At 36.9% G+C, this 22,790-nt stretch overlaps 1 long non-coding RNA gene across 1 annotated transcript in view; it reads left to right on the plus strand.

Annotated features, from left to right (window-relative positions):
* Nucleotides 1–22,790, plus strand: part of LOC110257663 — a 412,314-nt gene that overhangs the window by 10,588 nt on the left and 378,936 nt on the right. The window contains exon 2 of the long non-coding RNA XR_002340582.1: nucleotides 3,702–3,857. This is a non-coding gene — a long non-coding RNA (uncharacterized LOC110257663). The remainder of the gene's footprint in view (nucleotides 1–3,701; nucleotides 3,858–22,790) is intronic.

Below are 22,790 nucleotides of genomic sequence, written 5' to 3' on the forward strand. Positions count from 1 at the left end.
CCACCAGACAATCCAAAAATAAACAATTTTTAAAATCCTAGATCTCCTGGTTCTCCACCCGAGATTCTAAAATGATTCTATAAGGCAGGTAACTGTAATATAGTCATCATAGATTCACAGAAAAATGGGTTTGGGAAATGCTGAAAGAAACTGGAGCTAGAACCAAACTGCTACTGCCAGGGTAAATGTCACTTGTTGGGGGCGCCACCTAGGATGTTATTGAGTAATAAAGAAGGACCATGTCCCTTCTCTCTCCTCGATAATTACAGACTTTGTCTAGCTCCCCGTTGGCAAAACTTTATAGGCAGCCAGCTAGCAAAGGAGAAATGTGGTTAGCCGAGTCCCAGAGCCAGCATCAGACAGAGAGTGTATAGAAGCATGTGTTTGAACCTGATAGCCCAGTCTTCCGGTTACTTAGTATCCATATCCATCCTTCTACACATCTTTAACCTTTTTTTTTGTTTGTTTGTTTGACCGTGACTGTGGCATCTGGGAGTTCCTGGGCCGGGGATCAAACACGCACCACAGCAGTGACCAAACTGCTGTGGCGACAATGCTGGATCCTTACCCTGCTGTGCCACAAGAGAACGCCGTAAAGACTTCCTTGTAAAGTTAAATGCCAGCAAAAATCCTTACGTAAAATAACAAGGACCAAAGAAGAGAGAAACTCTATGTGTGAAATTGTATTTATATATCTTAATTATTATGTAATATACACTTTATATTTAATTTATATATATTTATATACAATACATTATATATATATATATATATACATATAATGTAATTGCATGGTAATTAGCACTCTGATTAAGTACCCAAACACACAGATGTGGATGATAGTAGAAAATGTTAAAAAATCATTTGTAAAAATTTTTAATAAGAAAGGGTTTATTTCTATTACCTCACAGCAAATGAGGGGTTTTAAACTGCTGTGCTGGTTGGATCACAGAAGGGCAAATGTATATACCTCTGAGTAGAGACACTAACAATTTCTACCAGAGAAAAATATTGAATACAAACACACACATATACAAAATATGTATATAATATGTATTGCATGGTAACTATTGCATGGCAACAAAATACATATATAATATGTATTGCATGGTAACTCTCCAAAAAAGGAGAAAATAGGCATAGCTGCTCCCTTTCCTGAAGGTGTAAATAATACTATAACTATCTTCTTCCTCTACCCCTTCCAAATTTTCTTTGTCTCAAATCAAAACCCAGCGAGGCTTTGTTCTTACCCTGATACAGTGACCCAAACTGCAAACCTTCATCCCAGAAGGCTTTTAATTCTTAGTTCTGTCTCCACCCCCCTTTTACCATCAATTTCCATTAAGTTTTTCTATGGGTTATGAAAGTATTAAGAAGCAGCATGAAAGTACAAAGAAGACAGTTCCAAATCCAGTCCTTTCTAATTGTATGGCAGCAACCCCAACGATCCTTGACCATCAGGATTCATCTTCTGAGATGAAAAAACTATAGGTGGCAGGTGGCCTTCATTGGCATATTGTTCAGTAATATCATGGTTTATTAAATTCCAACTATTATTGATGCCAACCTTCCAGATCTCTTGGCCACAGAGGCAGCATGGGCTATATACTGAAGAATGGCGAAATGCAAAAGACTAGTAGGTTAGTAGTACACCTTGTCCTGGGCAGCCTGGTGGAAAATGTGGATAACTCAACAGATTGATTGTGGTTAGACTTTTTACATTAAAATTCAAAATGATTGTAGTGGTTTCCAAAATTGATTTCACCTTTCATTTGTGATAGTAAGAAAACAAGGCTGTTGATTATGAGCCAACAGGTACATTTGACAATTCAATAATGGATCAGTTTCGGGGAACTACACTGGCAAGTTAAATACAAGTTAAATACATACAATAAATAAATATAGTACAACAAATATAATGCAATAAATACTTAAAATAAATACAAGTTAAATAACTTTGGCCCAGTCAATCTCTCCAAACTTTAAACGTTCTTCTTTTTCATTTACATGGACTTCACACATTGCCTTGTGTCTCCTCTCACCTTTTTTTTTTTTGTCTTTTTTTAGGGCTGCACCTGCAGCATATGGAAGTTCCCAGGCTAGGGATTAAATTCGAGGTGCAGATGTAGACCTATGCCACAGCTATGGTGACACTGGATCCAAGCCACACCTGCAACCTAGCATGCAACTTTCTGCAATGCTGGATCCTTAACCCACTGATCAAGGCCAGGGATTGAACCTGCATTCTCCTGGACACTGTGTTGGGTTCTTAACCTGCTGAGCCACAACAGGAACTCTCTGGTTATAACTTTGAATTTGTAGAAATTTCTTTCTCTTCTTAGATTATTTTCACAGTCTCTGAGTATGTCCCTCTCTGCAACCTGAAGTTTACCTTTCTGATCTTGCTTTAGTCAGGTGCCTTCCTGCATGCCTTCGTTTCTTATATTTCTCTTGGGAAGTCTCCAAATCCAGGAAGTCTTACCTCTCTTCCCTGTTTCTGGTCTGTACCTTGAGTGAATGATTTCTCTAAAAGCCATTAACTAACCATATTTTAAGACTGATTCTGTATTAAAGTAAGTTGTGATTTTTTTTTCACCTATTCTTCTGGGTTAATGAACCTGCATCCATGAGCCTGATCTCTCTTTGCATCTCCTTCATTAATAGTTATCGAACTTGCTTTGTGTTAGGTACTACTTTAGGTGGCTTTAATGTATAATTCCACATGATCTTCACAACAAGCCTATGAAGAAGGCAACATTGTCTCCATTTTATAGAAGAAGGAACTGAGGTCCAGAGAGGGTAAGGTGTTCAAGGCCACATGATATCTGTGTGATCCCAGGGGGTGGTGTATTTTTTTTCCAAAGTCTTACTTCTAGCATCTCATAAGATGGCCCATATCTTTAATATATGTGTTCCCTGTAAGATTTAACCAAGGATCAGAGTACTGTGAGTCAATAGTACATGTGATGGCCATGAATGTAAATAAGCTTCATTAATGAAAATGCAGTGTTTGTGAGAAAGAAGGTGATAATTTTGTTCTGCTCTGCAATGGGCATGCCATATCTGGAATACTGCATTCCATTCTTCATCCATACTTCATGAAGAATATGAAAACTAGAAAGTGTCTAGGAGGAAACCTTTAGGTTTGGAAACTATGTCAGCTGAGAAACTACTGAAGAGATTGATGGGGTTTCACCTATAGAGTTGGAAGTCTAGCTGTCTTGAGTCACTTACAGATATAGAAAAGAAATTAAACTCCTCTACATTTACAGAGGGTAGAACTATGCAAATTAAATATATGTCAGAGGAATATTTGAACTCACATTAAGGTAGAATCTTACAATTACAATTGTCCAAAAGTGGAATGGGCTACTGTAACAGAGTGGTAGTTTGACTGTTTCTTGCAGGATTGGATTGGTTGAGAAGTCATTTTGGCGGGGGAGGGGATGATGAAGAAGAGATCCAGTATTGTATTAGTTACATCCAATGAAATACATTGATATATGAGAACTGTCTCTCATATAGGCATGAAACATATGGTTCACTTCATGTCCACTATTTCCGAAAAGCAGATTCCACACCCTACCACTTTTCATCTTTACTCATTACCTGAACCTTTCCTTACTCTTTGGCCAAACTTGACCACTTCCTCTGATTTTCTTTTCTTCCTTTTTTTTTTTTTTTTTTTGGTTCATCTCTAGGTGTCTGGTTCTGTTGCTCTCCTTGCCTGGAAGAATTTCCTAGCCTCATTCATGCCTATGAAAGTCCTGGGAAGATACTTCAAGTTGGATTCCAAAAGCCATTCCTTCAACGAACTCTTTAATTGAACTTAACCAGTTGTGCTTCCTCAAAAGAGTGTAAGTACCACATTATCATTTAAAGTAAAGCATACCAAACATCCTTCCCCATCAAACTGTAGACTTCTCATAGGACTATTGTCTTAATCCATTTTTGTATTTACCTCCTCCTACTCCCAGCTAGTAACGCATAGGTTATATAGTCCTGTACCAGGGCAAAATCTATGTGCCTAATATAGTCAGTTGAATGGAATGGAATTATAGGAAGTTGGGTGAAAATATTAAAGTTAAGACAATAGATGGATCTGACTCAGTGGTCCTTAGACTCTGAGCCTCATTTTGGGTGAGTAAGAGATAGATATTTGGGAACTTTTCTTTAGAAAAGCCATCTCAGGAGTTCCCATCGTGGCTCAGTGGTTAACAAATCCGACTAGGAACCGTGAGGTTGCGGGTTCCATCCCTGGCCTTGCACAGTGGGTTAAGGATCTGGGTGTTGCCCTGAGCTGTGGTGTAGGTCGCAGACGTGGCTCAGATCCCCTGTTGCTGTGGCTCTGGTATAGGCCAGCGGCTACAGCTCCGATTAGACCCCTAGCCTGGGAACCTCCATATGCCACGGGAGTGGCCCTAGAAAAGGCAAAAAAAAAAAAAAAAAAAAAAAAGCCATCTCAAAAATATATACATAAAGTCTTGGTGGTGATAGAACTGGAAAATAAAGAGAAACAAGGAGGAGTAGGGAAGGGCTTCTTTCTTTTCCCTTGGATTTATTTGCCAGTGACCTGTAAGGAGTTTTTTTGTTCCTTGTTCCCTTTGCCAGTTGGTGAATAATCATGCCCCATACTAAGGGAAGGTACCTCATAAAGCGGGCTAAACTATTGTTTCCTTGATAACATCTCCTATTTACTCAGCAAATTATGGTGGTAACAGCATCAGAATTTTAAATGATTTATCATGCCCCTCAAAATAAACCCCATTGTAATTCCCTGTGAATTACTGTAGAAGGTTTCTGGTGGTAAATTCAAAGTACTTTAATCATCTTTTCCTTAAATAATTTTAAACCACCCAAGATTATACAATTTTGCATGCAATTAAAAGTGTCATAGATAGTGGTTGAAGAATCTTTACATTGCAGCTTTTAAAATTTTTTTTTGGCTTACAGGTTTTTTTTGTTTGTTTGTTTATTCCCAGTGCTTTTGTTGTAATATCTATTTCAAGCTGATGATAGTCAAGGCAAAACCAGTTGAGAAGATTGCCAAATGTTATAGGGAGGACAGTTAAGGCCATGACTTATTACTGTGTATTCATTTCTATTTACCTTTTTGTTTAGGCATTTTATTTTATTTATTTATTTTTGTCTGCACAGGTGGCATGCAGAAGTTCCTGGGCCAGGGATCAAACCCATACCATAGCTGTAACCAGAGCCACCACAGGGACAATGCTGGATCTTTAACTTGCTGAACTATGAGGGAACTCCTAATTAGGCATTTTAAAGTTACTACCTAATTCAGCAAAGGTTTTGGGGGCAATAATCAGTTCTATCATGAAGCACAAAATAATGTCTTTGGGTATTTGCAACAGATTCCATTTCATTTTTACTCTCTATTTCTACTTTCCCCTTATCAAGGCTTTTATACATTAAATGTTTTTGGTTAACCTAGTCCATTAAATACCCCTGACATTCGACAGTTTCTGCAGTTTTCCCAGGTTACTTAGAGAAGAGCCAACCTTTTATGCTTCCAGCCCCTTTTCGTCATAGAACTTCCTTTCATGTTTCACGATCTAATAGTGTACTTTCTAAAATACTGTTAGATGGTGTTTTCTTTGTGTTTTTTTTTTTTTGCTCTGTTCATGCTCTTGGTTTGATTCCATTTTTGTATTTTAGTTTTTTATTGTCTGAGAGAGGTTGCTAGGTTTCAAGAAACAATATGTGTGATTCACTTTGTATCAGGCCATCCGAAATTAGGCTGCCAATAATTTTTAGTGAGGAGTCCATCCTTTTAAAAGGCAAACAGTAACTATGCTACTTTCAATTTAATATCTATTGGTGGATAGAGGAGAATTGCTTCATTGTACTATAGCGAATATGACTGAATTAGTATTTATCCTGTCATGACTTGTTACAGTGTGTGTTTAAGAAAGAAAGAAAGAAAGAAAAAGAAAAGAAAAGGAAATAAAAATGTCTCCATAGACTTCTTGCATTATTTGTTCTGTGGCTGACTTACTATTAGGAAGCTGGCTCTCTGGCAGTATAGATGTCACATCATACTATAATGTATTTAAAAACCTGCCATATAGTGTTTTTGTTTTTTGTTTTTTTTTTGCAGTAAAAACCAGCTTCTGGACTAAAGAGATATGTCATTAGGTAGAAGAGCATGTTATCTTCAAATAACTACGTTCAGATGTTAGGTAAAACTGTGTTCAAATTGTATCCTGATATGTATACTAATGTCATGGTCATTCATGCTAGCAGTGCCTGTAAGGGTGCACAGGTACTTTCAATGAATATTATCAAACAGTTGTGCACTTAGAAAAGAATGCACCATATAACTTTTAAGTATACATAGATGGTTAAAATAAACCTAACACCTCAATCTGGTGTGTTGTGATAATCCATGTCAACAAGAAAAACAAAGTTTATAAAAAGTTCCTTTTCACGTGTTCTGTTTGAAATCTGCTGGCACCTTCAATTTTGACTAACTATTTAAGTACAGCTTCCTCCATCACAGCTGGTTGCCTGTGAATGAGAAATATTTAAATACACTGCTAAATTTTCTAAATGGAATTTTTAGAAATTCCCCATTATGCATCTGCATGTGCAGTTTCAGCTAAATCGTAATACCACATAGTAATATATTTCTTACTTTGCTAATTATTTTATTAGCTAATTAGTATTAAAACAGATTGCCAGAATACCTAATATGATTTCTTAACTGCTGCTTAGTGTTAAAGAGTAAAACTGTTGCCACTGGTAATTCACAGAGAGATTTTAAAATGTTCTTGTCATAGCAATAATAATCATACATGAGTTGAAGTTAGATTCCTACATGCTGACAGCATGGCAGTGGTGTGGGCCTCACAGTCTTTATGAGCACAAATGACTATAATATTTAACTTCCCTAACAAGGTCTCTGTGATGGTGTTGATGAGCCTAAGACAGATAAGAAATTCTCAAGTAAGATCAGAGGTCAGATAGTATAAATTCCAGAGGCTGTGGTTTTTTTTTATTTTGCTTTTTTGTTTTGTTATTTTTATCTTTGTTTACCTCCTATTGTACTTAGCACAGTTATTTGCACATAACAGGTAGTCAACTTAGGTTTGCTGAGTGAACAAATGGATCTATGAGTCCAAGATCTGTCCAGAGTCAGGGCAGGGTATGTAAACAGTAAGTGCTGACCTTATTCCTTATCCCCTTATGAAACATAAGCTTTTGGATGGATTCTGTACATTTTGTCATAAGCCAGAAACCCAGTCAGCTATGTACAAGCATGGATCCTGTCCTTTAAAAGCTATTTTTAGCTAGAATGACAAAATGTATAGAATGTTTAAAAAATGTAGAGTTGTTTAACAGACCCATATGTGTATCTTCATGTTGTAAGCTTTATATACGCATATATTCATAATAAAGTATTCATGTTGGGAATCATTTGCATATAGCTTCAAAAATCAAATATTCAAAACGTTCAATACCAGCTTCATTTTTGACCTCCCCATGTGGAGTTCCTAAGTCACCTCTGAGCTATATGAGTGTAACAGCATCTTTTTCCCTCAAAGCAGTGTCATGTAACCCTTGGTATAGTGGACAAGGAACTAATTTTGGAGTTAATATGACCTGGGTTTTAATCTTGGCCCTTCTTGTCTGGCCTTGGGCACATAACTACACATGACTTAACATCTTTGGAGTTCAACAGCTTCATATATGAAATAGGATAATAATACCATCTATACCACAGGATTATGGTGACAATTAAGTGAAGTCATGTATGGAAGTACCTACCACATTATAGCTTTTTGAGGTATGCTAATTTCCTTACACCTGCTTACCACAAAGTGTCTATATGTGCAGCTGGGAGAGGCTCCTATACAAGCCCATGAATCTTTATCTCAGTAGCATTTTTGCTTGTTTTCCAAAATCACTTTAAAATCTATTTACATTTTTAAATACCTGATGCAGTTCCACTGCTAAAGAATCTCTTTATTGTTCTTTTAAATTAAATTAAAGTTGGGAGTTCTCCTGTGGAACAGCAGGTTGAGAGTCTGGTTGCTGCTGTGGCATGGGTTTGATCCTGGCCCAGGAACTACACATATTGCAGGCAAGGCCAAATAAATAAATAAAATTTTAAAAATAAAAATTGTGTATATTCAAAGCGTGCAACAGGATGATCATATATATATATATATATATGATATATATGATATATGTATATGTAGTGAAATGGTTACTATAGCTAAGCTAATTAACCTATCATGTCCTCACAGAGTCATCATTATTTTGTATGAGTGTGTGTGATTAGAGTACCTGAAATCTACTCTCTTAACAAATGTCCAGTGTACAACACGTGTCATTAACTATAGTCATCATGCTGTACATCGAAACTCTAGACTTCCTCATCCTACATAATAACTGTACCCTTTGACCAACATCTCCCTATTTTCCCTACCTCCCCTCCACTCCAGTAACCACTATTCTACTGTGGGCTTCCATGCATTTCATCTTTTTAAAGAGAATCTCTTTATTGTTAATCATTACACTATTTGTCAGCTAGTGATCTTATTACCCCAAGAGTAGGCATTATTACAATTTAGTTACATTTGTAAAAACATTATTACATTTAAATCCTGGATCTGTTTTATTAAGCTACTTGAACATAACAGAATAACCAAAGAAGACTGAAATAAGGTAAATTTTCAGATGCTATGGACTGAGATACCATTTTCACCACTCTCGGGTTGGTCTCATAAGCCACAACAAATTGAATTTTCTAAGTCTCTTGATCGCATTTGGAAGTCATTACATTGTTGCCTTTGGTAAATGCATCCTCTTAAGTTGTCTCAAATCATTCACCATTGAACATAAAAGGAGAGTAAGACTCAGTCGGTCTTTGGATGCTGCAGCAAGCAGATGGAGAACAGAATTGACAGAGTCTGAGAAAGGGGCCAAGGTTTACTCAGTTCAGCTGACTCTACATTTGAATATTGCATTATGTAGTAAAGAGACTCTCAAAGGCATTATATCTGGTAGGCGCCTACTTTGTGACACTCTCAGGGAAGGAAAGTTTCCAGTGCACTAGAGCCAAAGCCAGGGTGATGAGGCATAATCCCCATCAGGAAGGCTTCAGCTGGTGAGTGACTGAGTAGTTAGTTAGCAAAAGATTAGTGATTGTCTAGGGGCATAGAATATAATGCATAAGGCCAGTCCAAGAAACAAGAAACAGCTGAATAAAGGGCACAAATAGAAAGTGAAATGGGACAGTGCTTCGAAAGGGGTAAGCCACTGCAGGGAAATGCCATGGATACAAATGGATGATTAAGTTGCTATAATAGGCCCATATTGGTATGAACGATGAATGCTGGAGAGCTTTTAAAATGATAGGTGATGAGTTCCCTTGTGGCACAGTAGGTTAGGATCCAGCATTGTCTCTGTAGCAGCTTGGGTTGTTGCTGTGGCACGGGTCCTATCCCAGGCCCAGGAACTTCCACATGCCATGGGCATCACCAAATAAAATAAAATAAAATAACAGGTGAATCTATTCTCATCATATAGCAGTGGACGTGAGGAATGTAAGTAAAGGAAGTTGAATCATTGCATAAAGAAACAAGCTTCCCTTACTAGGATAAACCAGGAACTTAGGAAAATACTGCTACATATCAGAACTGAGATTTTTATGTCAGATTGTTCTGATCCACCTTCATAAATAGAAAAAAATACCCTAAAATGCATATGGAATCTGCAGGGACCTCAAATTGACAATACAGTCTTGAAAAAAGAAGAATAAAGTTGGAAGCCTCACACTTCGTGATTTCAAAACATATTATAAAGATATAATGATCAAAACAGTTTTATACTAGCATAAAGGCACACATAGACCAGTGGAACAGAATAGAAAACCTTGAAATAAACTCTCACATGTCTAATCAAATGATCTTCAACAAGGGTGTCAAGACTACATAACTGGGAAAGGAGTCTTTTCAACAAATGGTATAGGTAATACTGGACATTCACATACAAAAAGAGTGAAGTTGGATCTTTACCCTATACCATATACAAAAATTAACTAAAAATGAGTTAAAGAGCTAAACATAAAATCTAAAATACTTCTAGAAGAAATTCTTCTAGAAGAAAACAAAGAAAAATCTTCATGACATTGGTTTTGGCAATAATTTCTTTGATGTGACACCAAAAGCTTGGAGAACAAAAGCAGAAATGGATAAATGGGACTTCATCAAACTTAAAAACTTGTGCACATTAGAGGAAACAACATAATGAGAAGTCAACCTATGGAGTGAGGGGAAATAATTGCAAGTCATATATCTAACAAGTGGTTAATATCAAGAATATATAAAGAACCCCTATAGCTCAACAACTGATAAACAAGTAACCTGATTAAAAAATTGGGCAAAGGACCTGAATAGACATTTCTTCAAAGAAGGTATTTAATTGGTCACCAAGCATATGAAAAGATGCTCAACATCATAATCATTAGAGAAATGCAAGTCAAAAGCACAGTTATCACATCATACCCATTAGGAGCTGTGCTATCAAAATACAGAAACTAACAAGTGTTGGTAAGGAAGTGGAGAAAATTGAATCCTGCTTTGCTGGTGGGAGTGTAAAATGGTGCAACCATTATGGAAAACAGTATGTAGGTTGCTCAAAATATTAAAAATAGAATTACCATATGATCCAGCCATCTCTCATCTGGATATATATATATCCAAAAATTTGAAGTTAAGATCTCAGATATTTGCATACCCATGTACATTATAATATCATTCACAAAATGTAGGAGGTAGAAGTAGCCTAAATGTTCATTGTCTGATAAGTGGATAAAGGAAATATTGTATATGCATACAATGGAATAGTATTCAGCCCTGTCACATGCTACAACATGGATGAACCTTGAGGGAAATTTGATGAGTGAAATAAAAGTTGAAAAAAAGATAAACACTGAAAGATTCCATATATGAGTAATCTCTCTATATATGTATATATTTATATAAAAATATATATGAGTAGTCAGAATCATAGAAATGGAAAGTAAACTGGCTGATTTCAGGGGCTGGGGGAAAGGGGAATGGCAATTGTAGTTTGATGGGTTTCAGTTTTGCAAGATGAAAAGGTTTTAGGGATCTGCTACACAACAATTTGAATACAGTTAATGCTACTGAACTTTATGCTTAAAATTGTTAGGAGGGTAAAGTTTATATAATTTTTTTACTACAATTAAAAATTTTTAAAAGTTCATAGTATTTTTTTACAACAATTAAAAATTTTAAAAAGAATAGAAACTTTAAAAAATTGTTCTGAATCCCTGTGGCCACAATTATGGCCATAGCAAACAAAATCATTACCCCAAAAATCTTAAAAAGAAGGATTTGTACATATGATATATCTGTGAAGCAGGTGGCTTAAAACTTTCCAAAGTCACACAACCAGTTGGTTGTGAGCTGGAAGCTAAGTCTGATTGTCAGTCCAAAGAGGTTTTTTTCTGGAGTTTCCTCTCTACCACCTTACCCTCTGGTAACATGGCACCTGGCACACAGAGAATGCTCTAGTAGAAATTCTGGAAATAAATGAATGCCTCCCACACTGCCTGATCACTTCCGTCCTTTGTAAGTTGACGGAAAGGAAAACGTATTCTTCAGTCTTCTATATATGTACCCGACCAAGCAATTCTTCATGTAAATAATCTGACTTTGGTTTAATAAAATGTATATGACATAAGAACACTAAAATATTTCAAAATGTAAAATAATTCTGGAAAGACAAAAAAGATAACTGAAACAGAGTACTGCCATTAATTGTCGTCATATGACATACTCCCCATTGAACACCTGGTTTTGAACCTGTAGATTTCCCACTGTGGTGTAACTTGCCCCCAAATACAAGTTTGCTGCTGATTTAGAAACACAAAGTGGTATTTTGGTTTTCCAGAGTATTTTTGAAATTATTATAGTCTATATTTTTTTCAGCCACCAGGTGGCATGAGTTTTGCTACTGAAATATACAATAAAACTGTATAAAAAAATGTATCCTGAAGAAAGAAATTATATCAAGTCTTACATATCTAACAGAAAGATAATGATAATGGATTTTGTCATGAATTCAATCAATGAAAACCTACACACTAATAGATTCAATAGCTATGACTATGTCACATAAAGACCTTAGGAGCTTTATGTTAGACATTTATCCTAACAAAGAGCTCCCAAATAAAAATGTATAATTGATGTAGAGTAGGTGAGCACAATTATCTAAAATTATACTTTCTTAAATTAAGGCGTTAATTTCATCAGTGACCTGTTCTTGTAAGACAGAGATGAAAAAAATCTTTTTTCTCAATTCTGTGATAATTCGTAACCCTGTTTATCAATGATAAATTCACACACTATTACTTAAGTATCAGACCAAATTTAAAGATAGGCTTCATTTTTAAGAAAACTCTCAAATATTAAGAAAATGAGAAGATAATTATTCATTCTAAAAAGCCATTCTACAAAATAGTTCATGGCAACATTGATTAGAAGAGTAAATTTCTTTACAGTATTTAACTTTTCATCCGACATCACAAGAAAGGGAAGAATGGCCAACCTGGTGCTTATGAAGTTGAACCAGCCACCTGGGGCTGAAGGAATCTGTGGAAATGTTGTAAGATGCTATCAAGCATTTCCCCCTTCACTGGTTTATTTTTCTTTCGACGTCCAATTCCAAATCCAAGGAGCTAAGCCCTTTCGTATTCACCATTCAGGAGATGCATCTGACAAGGCTCAAAGCAGAAAAATAGAGTTTTCTTAGCTTCGGTTTCCAAAAATGTATACTCTTAGGGAATGGCTATGACCATTGACGTAGATAAAAAGATATGTGAGGGGAAAACAGCATGGTATGAGCAGGAGGAAGGGGTGAGGAACAGGTTTTACTCAGAGGCCACATGATGCCACGGATGCCTCAAGTGGTGTCTGCGTAGACAAATGCCATCAAGGATCAGATGGGCCACTTATCCCACAAAATCTTGGCTAGATATCAGCACCTAGAATTTTGATGCAACCCCATGGCAGAGGGGGAACCCCAACATTTCCAAGATGGCTTATTTAAGGCAAAGGAAGGGAGAGCTAAACCTGAAATTGTGTTCAGTCCTAGAAAATAATTGTGGTGGTATTTTGTATTAGCTTCGGATATCTGATGCTGTTAGTATTTTCTAAGTTTATTGTCCATGAACTCATTTGTCTTTTTTTCTTCTGTAGTATTTGGCAAATTTCTTTTTAAAATATCAGCCTTTGTCAGTTCTCCTGTGGGTATTGAAGGAAAAGGTTTTGTTTCCACAAGTGGACAGTAGCTTTATGGGAAAAGTACTTATGAGGACAAGCTTGTCTTTGATGAGGTCCCTATGAGAAGCCCAAGAAAAGGTGAATCTCAGGAGAGTTGACTTCCCACCTGCGGATTCTCTTGTCTTCCCTTTCATCCTCATTGTGTGACTGCCTGTAGCATTAGACATCAATATATTCACTAGCGTTATAAGAGATAAACAATACTTTCCCCTTACATAAAATACATTCTAAAGGGGGAAACCGATGTGTCAACCAATGTGTATAGACCTTGTTTGAGTCTGAGAAGTGCCCAGATAGAAAATAGCATGTGCTATCGTTGATGCATGTGAAGGACCAAGGAGAGGTATGTAACACACCAAAAATAAATAAGCCTCACCTTAGACATGTAATTGTCAGTACACGTGCATGTTTGTGTGTGGGTGATGGAATGAGAGGGGTTTTGTATGTGCAGTTATTTACAGTTTTGTACCAGTTTCTTGGATCTAACTACCAGGGTCTTCTCAACCCAGATATTTATCTATAATAACACTTTAAGGGGTTCTCTGACTTGAAGCTTCATGAGAATGACGAGAAGGTCGATTGAGAATGGCTGTACCCACGCTCTGTAATGAGAATGTCACGTCTGCATAATTATCTATAATAAACTCTGCAGGGGCTACAGAGGATTATGATCTTGGTTTCCAGTATGGTAAGGAAAAGAGTTCTCATCCTCCCTGAATCGATTCCTCTGTCCACTGGGTCCTGGTTTGTGATGGAAGAGTCACATCTAACATGGGCTGCCTTAATTACTGATCTTGGTAAGCTAGGCTTTGCTTACCAACACCCAGGGTGACAATACAGGGTGCTGTGGTTCTCCATGTCTCTAACCTGAGCGCTCCAAGAAAAAGGTGACCCTTTTCTCTGAACATTGCCATGGTAGAAAGGGTTTCCTAACATATGTGAGATTCTCTTCTAGGCATTAGACATGTATGAATACTTTTAATACTCATCACACACTGCATGTGGTTCTCTTACCTGAGGTGTCTCCTTTAACTGCAGTTGAAACTGAATACAGGAGTTCCCTGGTGGCTCAATGGGTTAAGGATCCTGCATTGGCTACTGTGGTACAGATTTGACCTCTGGCCCGGAAACTTCCACATTCCAAAAAAAAAAAAAAAAAAAAGACCTAATTTTTTTTAAAAGAAATTGAAAATAGATCCCTAGTTTTGTTCAGTCCTGACATTTTACAGTTAACACCATTAGTCTGTTGGGATAAACCATGATGGAAGATAATATAAAAAGGGGAATATATATATAAATAACTGGGTCACTTCTCTGTACAGCAGAAATAGGCACAACATTGTAAATCAACCACATTCTAATAAAAATTTTTAAAAACCTACTGCAAACAAGTATAGTTCCAGGCTTTACTGTGTACTCACTTCACACTCAATGTCATGGGGATGATACTAGGATTAACTGTCTCTGGAGGAGTCAGAGGAGGGTCCATAAAGAAAAGTCATGCTTGACCTTTGATTTAAAAGGTGACTGGCAATTTGTTGCGAGGAGTGGGGGCAACAATGGCTCAGCTGAGGGGGACTGGTGTGTATAAAGAAAGGTTCCAAGAACAAGGGTGTTTGACTCATTTTAGGAGTGGCATCAATTGATACATCACATGCAGTGAAGGGGGTTTTTAGCAGAGGTAAACACTGGAGGCATGGCACCCAGAGGACAATGAACCAAAGCAGGTCACTTAGCCAAAGAGTGAGCTTAGCTGGCTGCTCAGCCTTTCTACCCAGCCTTGTATTTCCCTACTTCTTGTTACTCTCAAAAAGTAGTGAAGATATAGTTTCTCTGTGGGAAACAAAAAAGCTATAAAAGAAAGCCAAATTCTAGAACTGTGATGGAAATATAGAATCCTTAGTCTAGGGGGTTCCATCATGGCTCAGTGGTAAGGAACCTGACTAGTATCCATGAGGCTGCAGGTTTGACCCTTGGCCTTGCTCAGTGGATTAAGGATCCAGTGTTGCCATGAGCTGTGATGTAAGTTGCAGATGCGGGTCAGATCTGGCATGGCTGTGGTGTAGGTCAGCAGCTTCAGCTCCCGTTCGACCCCTAGTTTGGAAACTTCCATATGCTGCGAGTGCAGCCCTAAAAAGACAAAAAATAAAAATAAATAAAAAGAATCCTTAGTCTAAAATTAGAAAATTTGAGCAAAACCAATGATGGTATGTGGAAATCAGTAGCAGTTTGAACTTATGGTATAAATAGGTCCACTAAATGCTCAGTGTGGGAACAAGAAAAAGCAATTCAAGAAACTACTCATCAAGCACTCCAGTAACAGTTCAGTGAAATTTGAAAAAAATGGTATTTCATTTCTGGTTAGATGTTTCAGTTATTTTTTACTGCATCTTAAGAGGGAAATTATTTACTATAATGGCTTGCAAAGTTGGAATATTTTAAGTCTTAGTCCTGATTCCTCGAAAATGTAGGGTCTCCTATAATCCAATTTTGTGTCCCACTGTGTCTCACAAAATATTAATTTCACGTTATTTTTAAGCATTTCCATCACCTCAGGTGTATTCTTTATGGTAGCTGCTTAAGATTGTTATAGCAACACAATTCTTGCAATATACTGAACACTTCTTTGGCTGAGTATTTAAATTGTTTATAGTTTTTTAATAATATATAAGGTGATGAAAAATTTTAATAAAGCAAACTTATGTAACTTTGTTGTTTTGATTAGTCACTTAGAATAAATTTCCATGTGTGGATTATTGGGCAAAAGGGTATGATTATTCAATGTCTCTTCATATGTATCACTAAACTATTCACTGAAAGGGCTACATTAACATATAATGGTGTTAGCCATAAATAAGCATATCTCTTCTCACGGCATTGGTATTTATTATTTTATTTCTCCTTACTTATTTACTATACAAAAATTTGAGACTGATTTTTGTTAAATTTTGTATTTCTTTAACTCCTGAACCAACTTGAACTTATTTTTCATAAGTATTTACTGCAAGAACTACTTGGGTCCACTTATAGGCAGATATTTTTCAATATTAAATATTACAGTACTTACTAGTTGTGATATCATATTTGTCAATGGGTGATTTCCTACCTTTATATTAGGTTTGACTTAACCAGCGAGCTTTTTTGTTTGTAATTTTCTTGTTTCTAACTGTGGCCTTTTCTGCCTAGAGAAGTTCCTTCGGTAGTTGTAGAGCTGTTTTGGAGGTGCTGAATTCTTTTAGCTTTTGCTTGTCTGAAAAGATTTTGATCTCTCCTTCAAATCTGAATGAAAGCCTTGCTGGGTAGAGTATACTTGGTTCTAGGTTCCTCGCCTTCATCACCTTAAATATAATATATCTTGCTACTTCTCTCTAGCTTGCAGAGTTTCTGCTGAAAAACAAATCAGCTGTTATACTTATGGGGATTCCCGTGTATGTTATTTGTTGCTTTTCCTTTGTAGCTTTAAATATTTTTTCTTTTTTTTTAATTGTTATTTCCCCCAACACAATTTTTTTTCCCCACTGTACAGCATGGGGACCCAGTAACATATACATATATACATTCTTTTTTCTCCCATCGTCATGCTCTGTTGTAAGTATCTAGACATAGTTTTCAGTGCTACACAGCAGGGTCTCATTGCTAATCCATTCCAAAAGCAATAGTTTGCATCCATTAACCCTAAGTTTCCAATATCTCCTACTCCCTCTTCCTCCCCCCAGGCAATCACAAGTCTATTCTCCAAGTCCATGATTTTCTTTTCTGTGGAAAGGTTCATTTGTGCCATATATTAGATACCAGGCACAAGTGATATCATATGGCACTATGTCGTTCTTTTTTATGGCTTAGTAGTATTCCATTGTGTATATATACCACATCTCCCTATTCCAATCATCTGTAGATGGACATTTGGGTTTTTTCCATGTCTTGGCTATTGTGAATAGAGCTGCAATGAATATTTAGGTGCATGTGTCTTTTTTAAGGAAAGTTTTGTCCAGATATATGCCCAAGAGTGGGATTGCTGGGTCACATAGTAGTTCTATGCATAGTTTTCTAGAGGTACCTCCATACTGTTCTCCACAGTGGTTGTACCAGCTTGCATTCCCACCAACAGTGCAGGAGGGTTCCCTTTTCTCCACACCTCCTCCAGCATTTGTTATTTGTGGACTTGTTAATGATGGCCATTCTGACTGGTGTGAGGTGGTATCTCGTGGTAGTTTTGATTTGCATTTCTCTAATAATCAGGGATATTGAGCATTTTTTTCATGTGCTTGTTGGCCATCTGTACATCTTCCTTGGAGAAATGTCTCTTCAGGTCTTTTGCCCATTTTACCATTGGGTTGTTGGTTTTATTGCTGTTGAGTTGTATAAGTTGCTTGTACATTCTAGAGATTTGGCCCTTGTCAGTTGCATCATTGGAAAGTATTTTCTCCCATTCTGTAAGTTGTCTTTTTGTTTTCTTTCTGGTTTCCTTTGCTGTGCAATATCTTGTCAGTTTGATTAGGTCCCATTGGTTTATTTTTCTTTGTATTTAATTTTTGTCAGTTTGATTAACATGTGTCTCACTGTGTTTCTCTTTGGGTTTATCCTGTATGAGATTCTCTATGCTTCCTCAACTTGAATGAGTGTTTCCCTTCCCATATTAGGGAAGTGTTTGGCTCTGATCTTTTCAATTATTTCCTCTGGCCCTACTGTATATGACAGGGAACTGTATCCAAACCCTGGGGATATAACATGATAGAAAATAATATGAGAAAAAGAATGTATAGCTGTGTATGGCTGGGTCACTTTGCTGTGCAGCAGAAATTGGCACAACATTGTAAATCAATCACATATTAATAAATATAAATAAATAAATACTACAGTACTACCAGTTTCTTAGTTGGTTGAATCCACGGATGCAGAGGAACCATGGATTTGGGGGTGTGACTATAAATTAATATGAGGGTTAACACCCATATTCTTCAAGGATCAAGTGTATTCATATTTCTTGTGAGAACTGACACAACAGGTCAATTAATATTTTACTTCCTGGTACTTTGGTGTCATTGCCTACCTTTTTCATTCTTGTGGTTTCCATCTAGGTAGCTACCACAATTACCCATTACATTTTGCATTCATAGACACGGTTTTAATGCATAACGTTCCTCTGCTGTCTACTTTACTCATTAACTAAGTCTTCCTTGAAATGGAAAATTAAGTAGAAAGGTAGAGACAGTCTATAGACATTTAAAAACATCACTATAAGGAACTTAATATGTGATGAACAATAATCTGCAAGATTTTATGATTCAAGTAAATAAAAGAATATTATGGCAATGGTGTAAATAATTATGGTATTACTATAGCAACTGTGATGGGTTTCTGTAGAGTTGAATATTCAGAGTCAGTTTCCATAAATATACCAATATTCAATGACCTATTTGAAGCTGGGTTCAAGTGAAGATTTCTTTTGACAATTTCAAAGCGTGCTCTCTCTGTAAGTGGTTTTAGACTCAAGTAGTCTCATGAACAGGCTTTCTAGGCTATTTTGGCAATTGTGGATGAATGGGATTGGTCAGAATTTCAAATAATGCTAATATTCATGGATTTTTTTTTTTTTTTTGGTCTTTTTGCCATTTCTTGAGCAGCTCCCGCGGCATATGGAGGTTCCCAGGCTAGGGGTCGAATCGGAGCTATAGCCACGGGCCTATGCCAGAGTCACAACAACGCGGGATCTGAGCTGCGTCTGCAACCTACACACAGTTCACAGCAACGCCGGATCGTTAATCCGCTGAGCAAGGCCAGGGATCGAACCCACAACCTCGTGGTTCCTGGTCAGATTCGTTAACCACTGCACCCTGACGGGAACTCCATTTTTTTTTTTTTTCATGGATTTTGTAGACTGACTTCAGGCTACTTTATAAAGTGTGTAAGAATTGGAGTTTCTTTTATATAGAATCCTATACCATTACTAATAGTAATATGTCAGAGGCATTTGGTCATGCTTATTTTAACTAAATTATTTTTAATTATATAGAAAATGTATGTTTTAAGTTAAAGAATGCTTAAAGATAACATTCAGTATAATGAACACTGTTTGTCTAACATTTACTATGTGAATTTCTTGTAGGCATTATACATGTATTAGTTCTTTAAATACTCATTACAACATTCCAAGGTAATATAGGGGAAGACAGATAATATTTGCTCTACCCTTTTGGGCAATTGACTGAGATTCTGTGTAATGAAAGACAAAACACAGAAACTTAATAACATGAACACATGTATACATGGGAGAGAACCAGGAAAAATGAGTAATTCAAAGAGATGACTTTCAAATTCAGGATTAATACCATCTTCATAGGGAAAGGGCAGGTGGATAGAGGCCTTTCAGGGGAGAGTAAATGATTTTTAGGAAAGGTGTCAGGACCCTTAAAAAAATAGGTGGGAGATGTGAGAGTTCATGACACAGTTTGTCTGGGAGTAATTTTGACTTCTGATCTCCTGTCCTATGATGAGTCAATCCTCCCTAATTGATTACACTCCCAGAGCAAAGGTCTATGATAACTGAGTTCCTTTTGAAGGGTCTGTCCTTAGGCAGGTAAGTGGAGCTCAAAGTCTCTCCCTGAATTTGCTGTTTTCAAGTGCCTAGAGCACCATATAATCAATATGGCAAAGATTGGCATATTCTGTTACCCTTCTGTAGGTACTGTTACAACTATTTTATAGATGAAGAAACAGGGTCATGGAAAGCTTAAATGAGCAAAAGGTTATAATAGGTGTGTGTAGATGGTGTGGATACTCTCCTGTTTTCCATTTTTCTATTATGTTCAAATTTTCTATGATAAATATGCATACCTTTTACACTGGTAAAAATAGAATATGCTTTTAAGAGCTTTTCCATTTTCTGTGCTGACTGGGACATGCGTTCAGCTTCACACCTGCTCAGATAGAAGACAAATGTCAGCTTTAGCCATCCTGATAGGTGTTTGAATAGTCACTATCTGTGTATTCAGTTTTACCCACAGGGCACAAAGACAGAACAGCCAACATGAGAAAAAGGTGTCTCTTCCCTTTATGAAATAATAAAGAATTTAAAAAAAGATGTAAAACATGATTGATCTCACAAGAGGGGTGTGCAAACAAACAGCTTCCTGGTGAAACCAACAAGAAAATAGTGGTTAGGTAGAAGTTTTCCTTGGAGAAAAGGAAAACAATAGTTTGCTGCAAATCCCAACCAGAAATATAGGATGTTGCAAAGATTTTTTTTTTAGGCCTTATGATGATGTCAACTACATTGAAAATAACACCTACTTCCATCCTCAAACGTGAAGGCTTTGAATTCAGTCTTTCTTACAACATATATAAATCTTGCAAAAGGAAAAGTGGTCACCAAAAAAGGCACCCAAATAAAGTGGAGAAAAGCAGTTCAATTCCATTCATCCTGGTAAGCATTTATTGAGTGCATAACAGGTACTAGGGGCAGGAAGGGCTCGGCACTAAGAATATAAAGATAAATAAAACATGCTCTTGGCTCATCAGAGGTTTTCATCTCTTTGGTATGGAGGGATGAAAATAGTCCATTCTAGTATGATGGGGTGTTAAGTGATACTTTCAAAGAGCTGCTGTATTTGTGACATGCAGGTTAAATGGGATAAACATACATGCTCAAGGGACTTGAATTGCTACCAGGTACAAGGACCTCCTCTATGCACCAGGCATGTGCCTAGTCTGTAAAGTCTGCAAAGGTAAGGACCATGACTATTTCACCCTCCATTGTATAACCTGAGCTTTAGCCAACTACGTGGGGTTAACTAATAGGACAAGTAACTTTGCTGCCCACCCCATCCCCAAAGTTTCTGCTAGAATAAGAAATGGAAAATTATGGACCTAATCCTGACCTGTTTTTGTGTGGCTCATATGCTGAGAATGGGTTTTACATTTGAAAAGATTATATAACAACCACATTTTACCTCTTAGCCCACAAAGCCTAGAGTATTTAATATCTGGCCCTTTAGAGAACAGAGATGGTAAAGCGGTTGTGAACAGCTCACAGCTCCTGGCCACAGTGCCAGTCTTCACAACATAAAGGGAGTTCCATTTGTGGTATATTTAGGGGAATCTTTACCAGACTCTTAGAGGAATTCACATGACCAGTATTGCCCCAGATAGCGAGGAGGTCCAGCAATCCCACTCCAGGGCATCTATCTGGAGAAAATCGTAATTCAAAAAGATACATGCACCCGAATGTTGATCACAGCACTATTTACAATAGCCAAGACAAAGAAGCAACCTGAATGTCCATCAACAGAAATTTTGGGTAAAGAAAATGTGGTACATATATACAATGGACTATTACTTAGCCATAAAAAAGAATGAAATAATGCCATTTACAGCAACATGGATGGACCTAGAGATTATCATGCCAAGTGAAGTCAGTCAGAAAAAGACAAATATCATATGAGATCACTAATATGGGGAATCTAATTAAAAAGTTACAATAGAACTTATAAAACAGAAACATACTCAAAGATTTTGAACCAAAAGGGAAACATGGGGAGGGGAGGGATAAATCAGGGGGTTGGGATTGGTATATACACACTACTGTATATAAAATATACAAGTAACAAGGACCTACTGCATAGCACCGGGAAATTTACTCAATGCTATGTTATAACCTATATGGGAAAAGAATCTGAAAAGAAATGGACATATGTATATGTGTAACTGATTTACTTTGTTGTATGCCTGAAATTAACACAACTTTGTAAGTCAACTATATGCCAATAAAAATTTTAAAAATTAAAAAAAGTCACTATCTCAGCATAAGACTGTGACTAGACACTGAGCTTTGTAAGTGCAAGAAAGGTTGTATTTCTTCCCGGTCTTCCTCCATATCCAGTACAGGGTCTGGCACCTTGCAGACATTCAGTACATCTCTGATGAGTGCATGAATAAATGAATTAATGAATCACAGAGGAGAAAAGATCACTTTACACTTCAACTGAGGCTTCACTGAAGTTAACCATATAGCTTTATTAATTTTCAAAGGTGAAAATTATATTAGTTTGGCAGATTCATTCTAACCTGGTATCCCTAGTTGTGGGAAATCATAAACCTTCCTCTTCCTCCCTCCCCTTTTTTGGCCATGTGTTCATGTCTATTGTTCCCAGGGTTACCTGACTTTTATTTCCTACCTGTCTCATGGCAACTTGAACAGAAACCACTTTAGTTCGTCTGGATTTAATTCTGATTTTCTCATCTTGTCTTTGAGACCTAGAATTCCTATTTAAGCACCTATGATTTTTTTTCATTTTAGTTATTTTATATATATATATATATATATATATATATATATATATATTTTTTTTTTTTTGTCTTTTGCCTTTTGTCTTTTTAGGGCCGCACCCACGGCATATGGAGCTTACCAGGCTAGGGGTCTAATCAGAGCTGTTGCTGCTGGCCTACACCAGTGCC

The sequence above is a fragment of the Sus scrofa genome, chromosome X (assembly GCF_000003025.6).
Source record: "Sus scrofa isolate TJ Tabasco breed Duroc chromosome X, Sscrofa11.1, whole genome shotgun sequence".
Lineage (NCBI taxonomy): Eukaryota > Metazoa > Chordata > Mammalia > Artiodactyla > Suidae > Sus > Sus scrofa.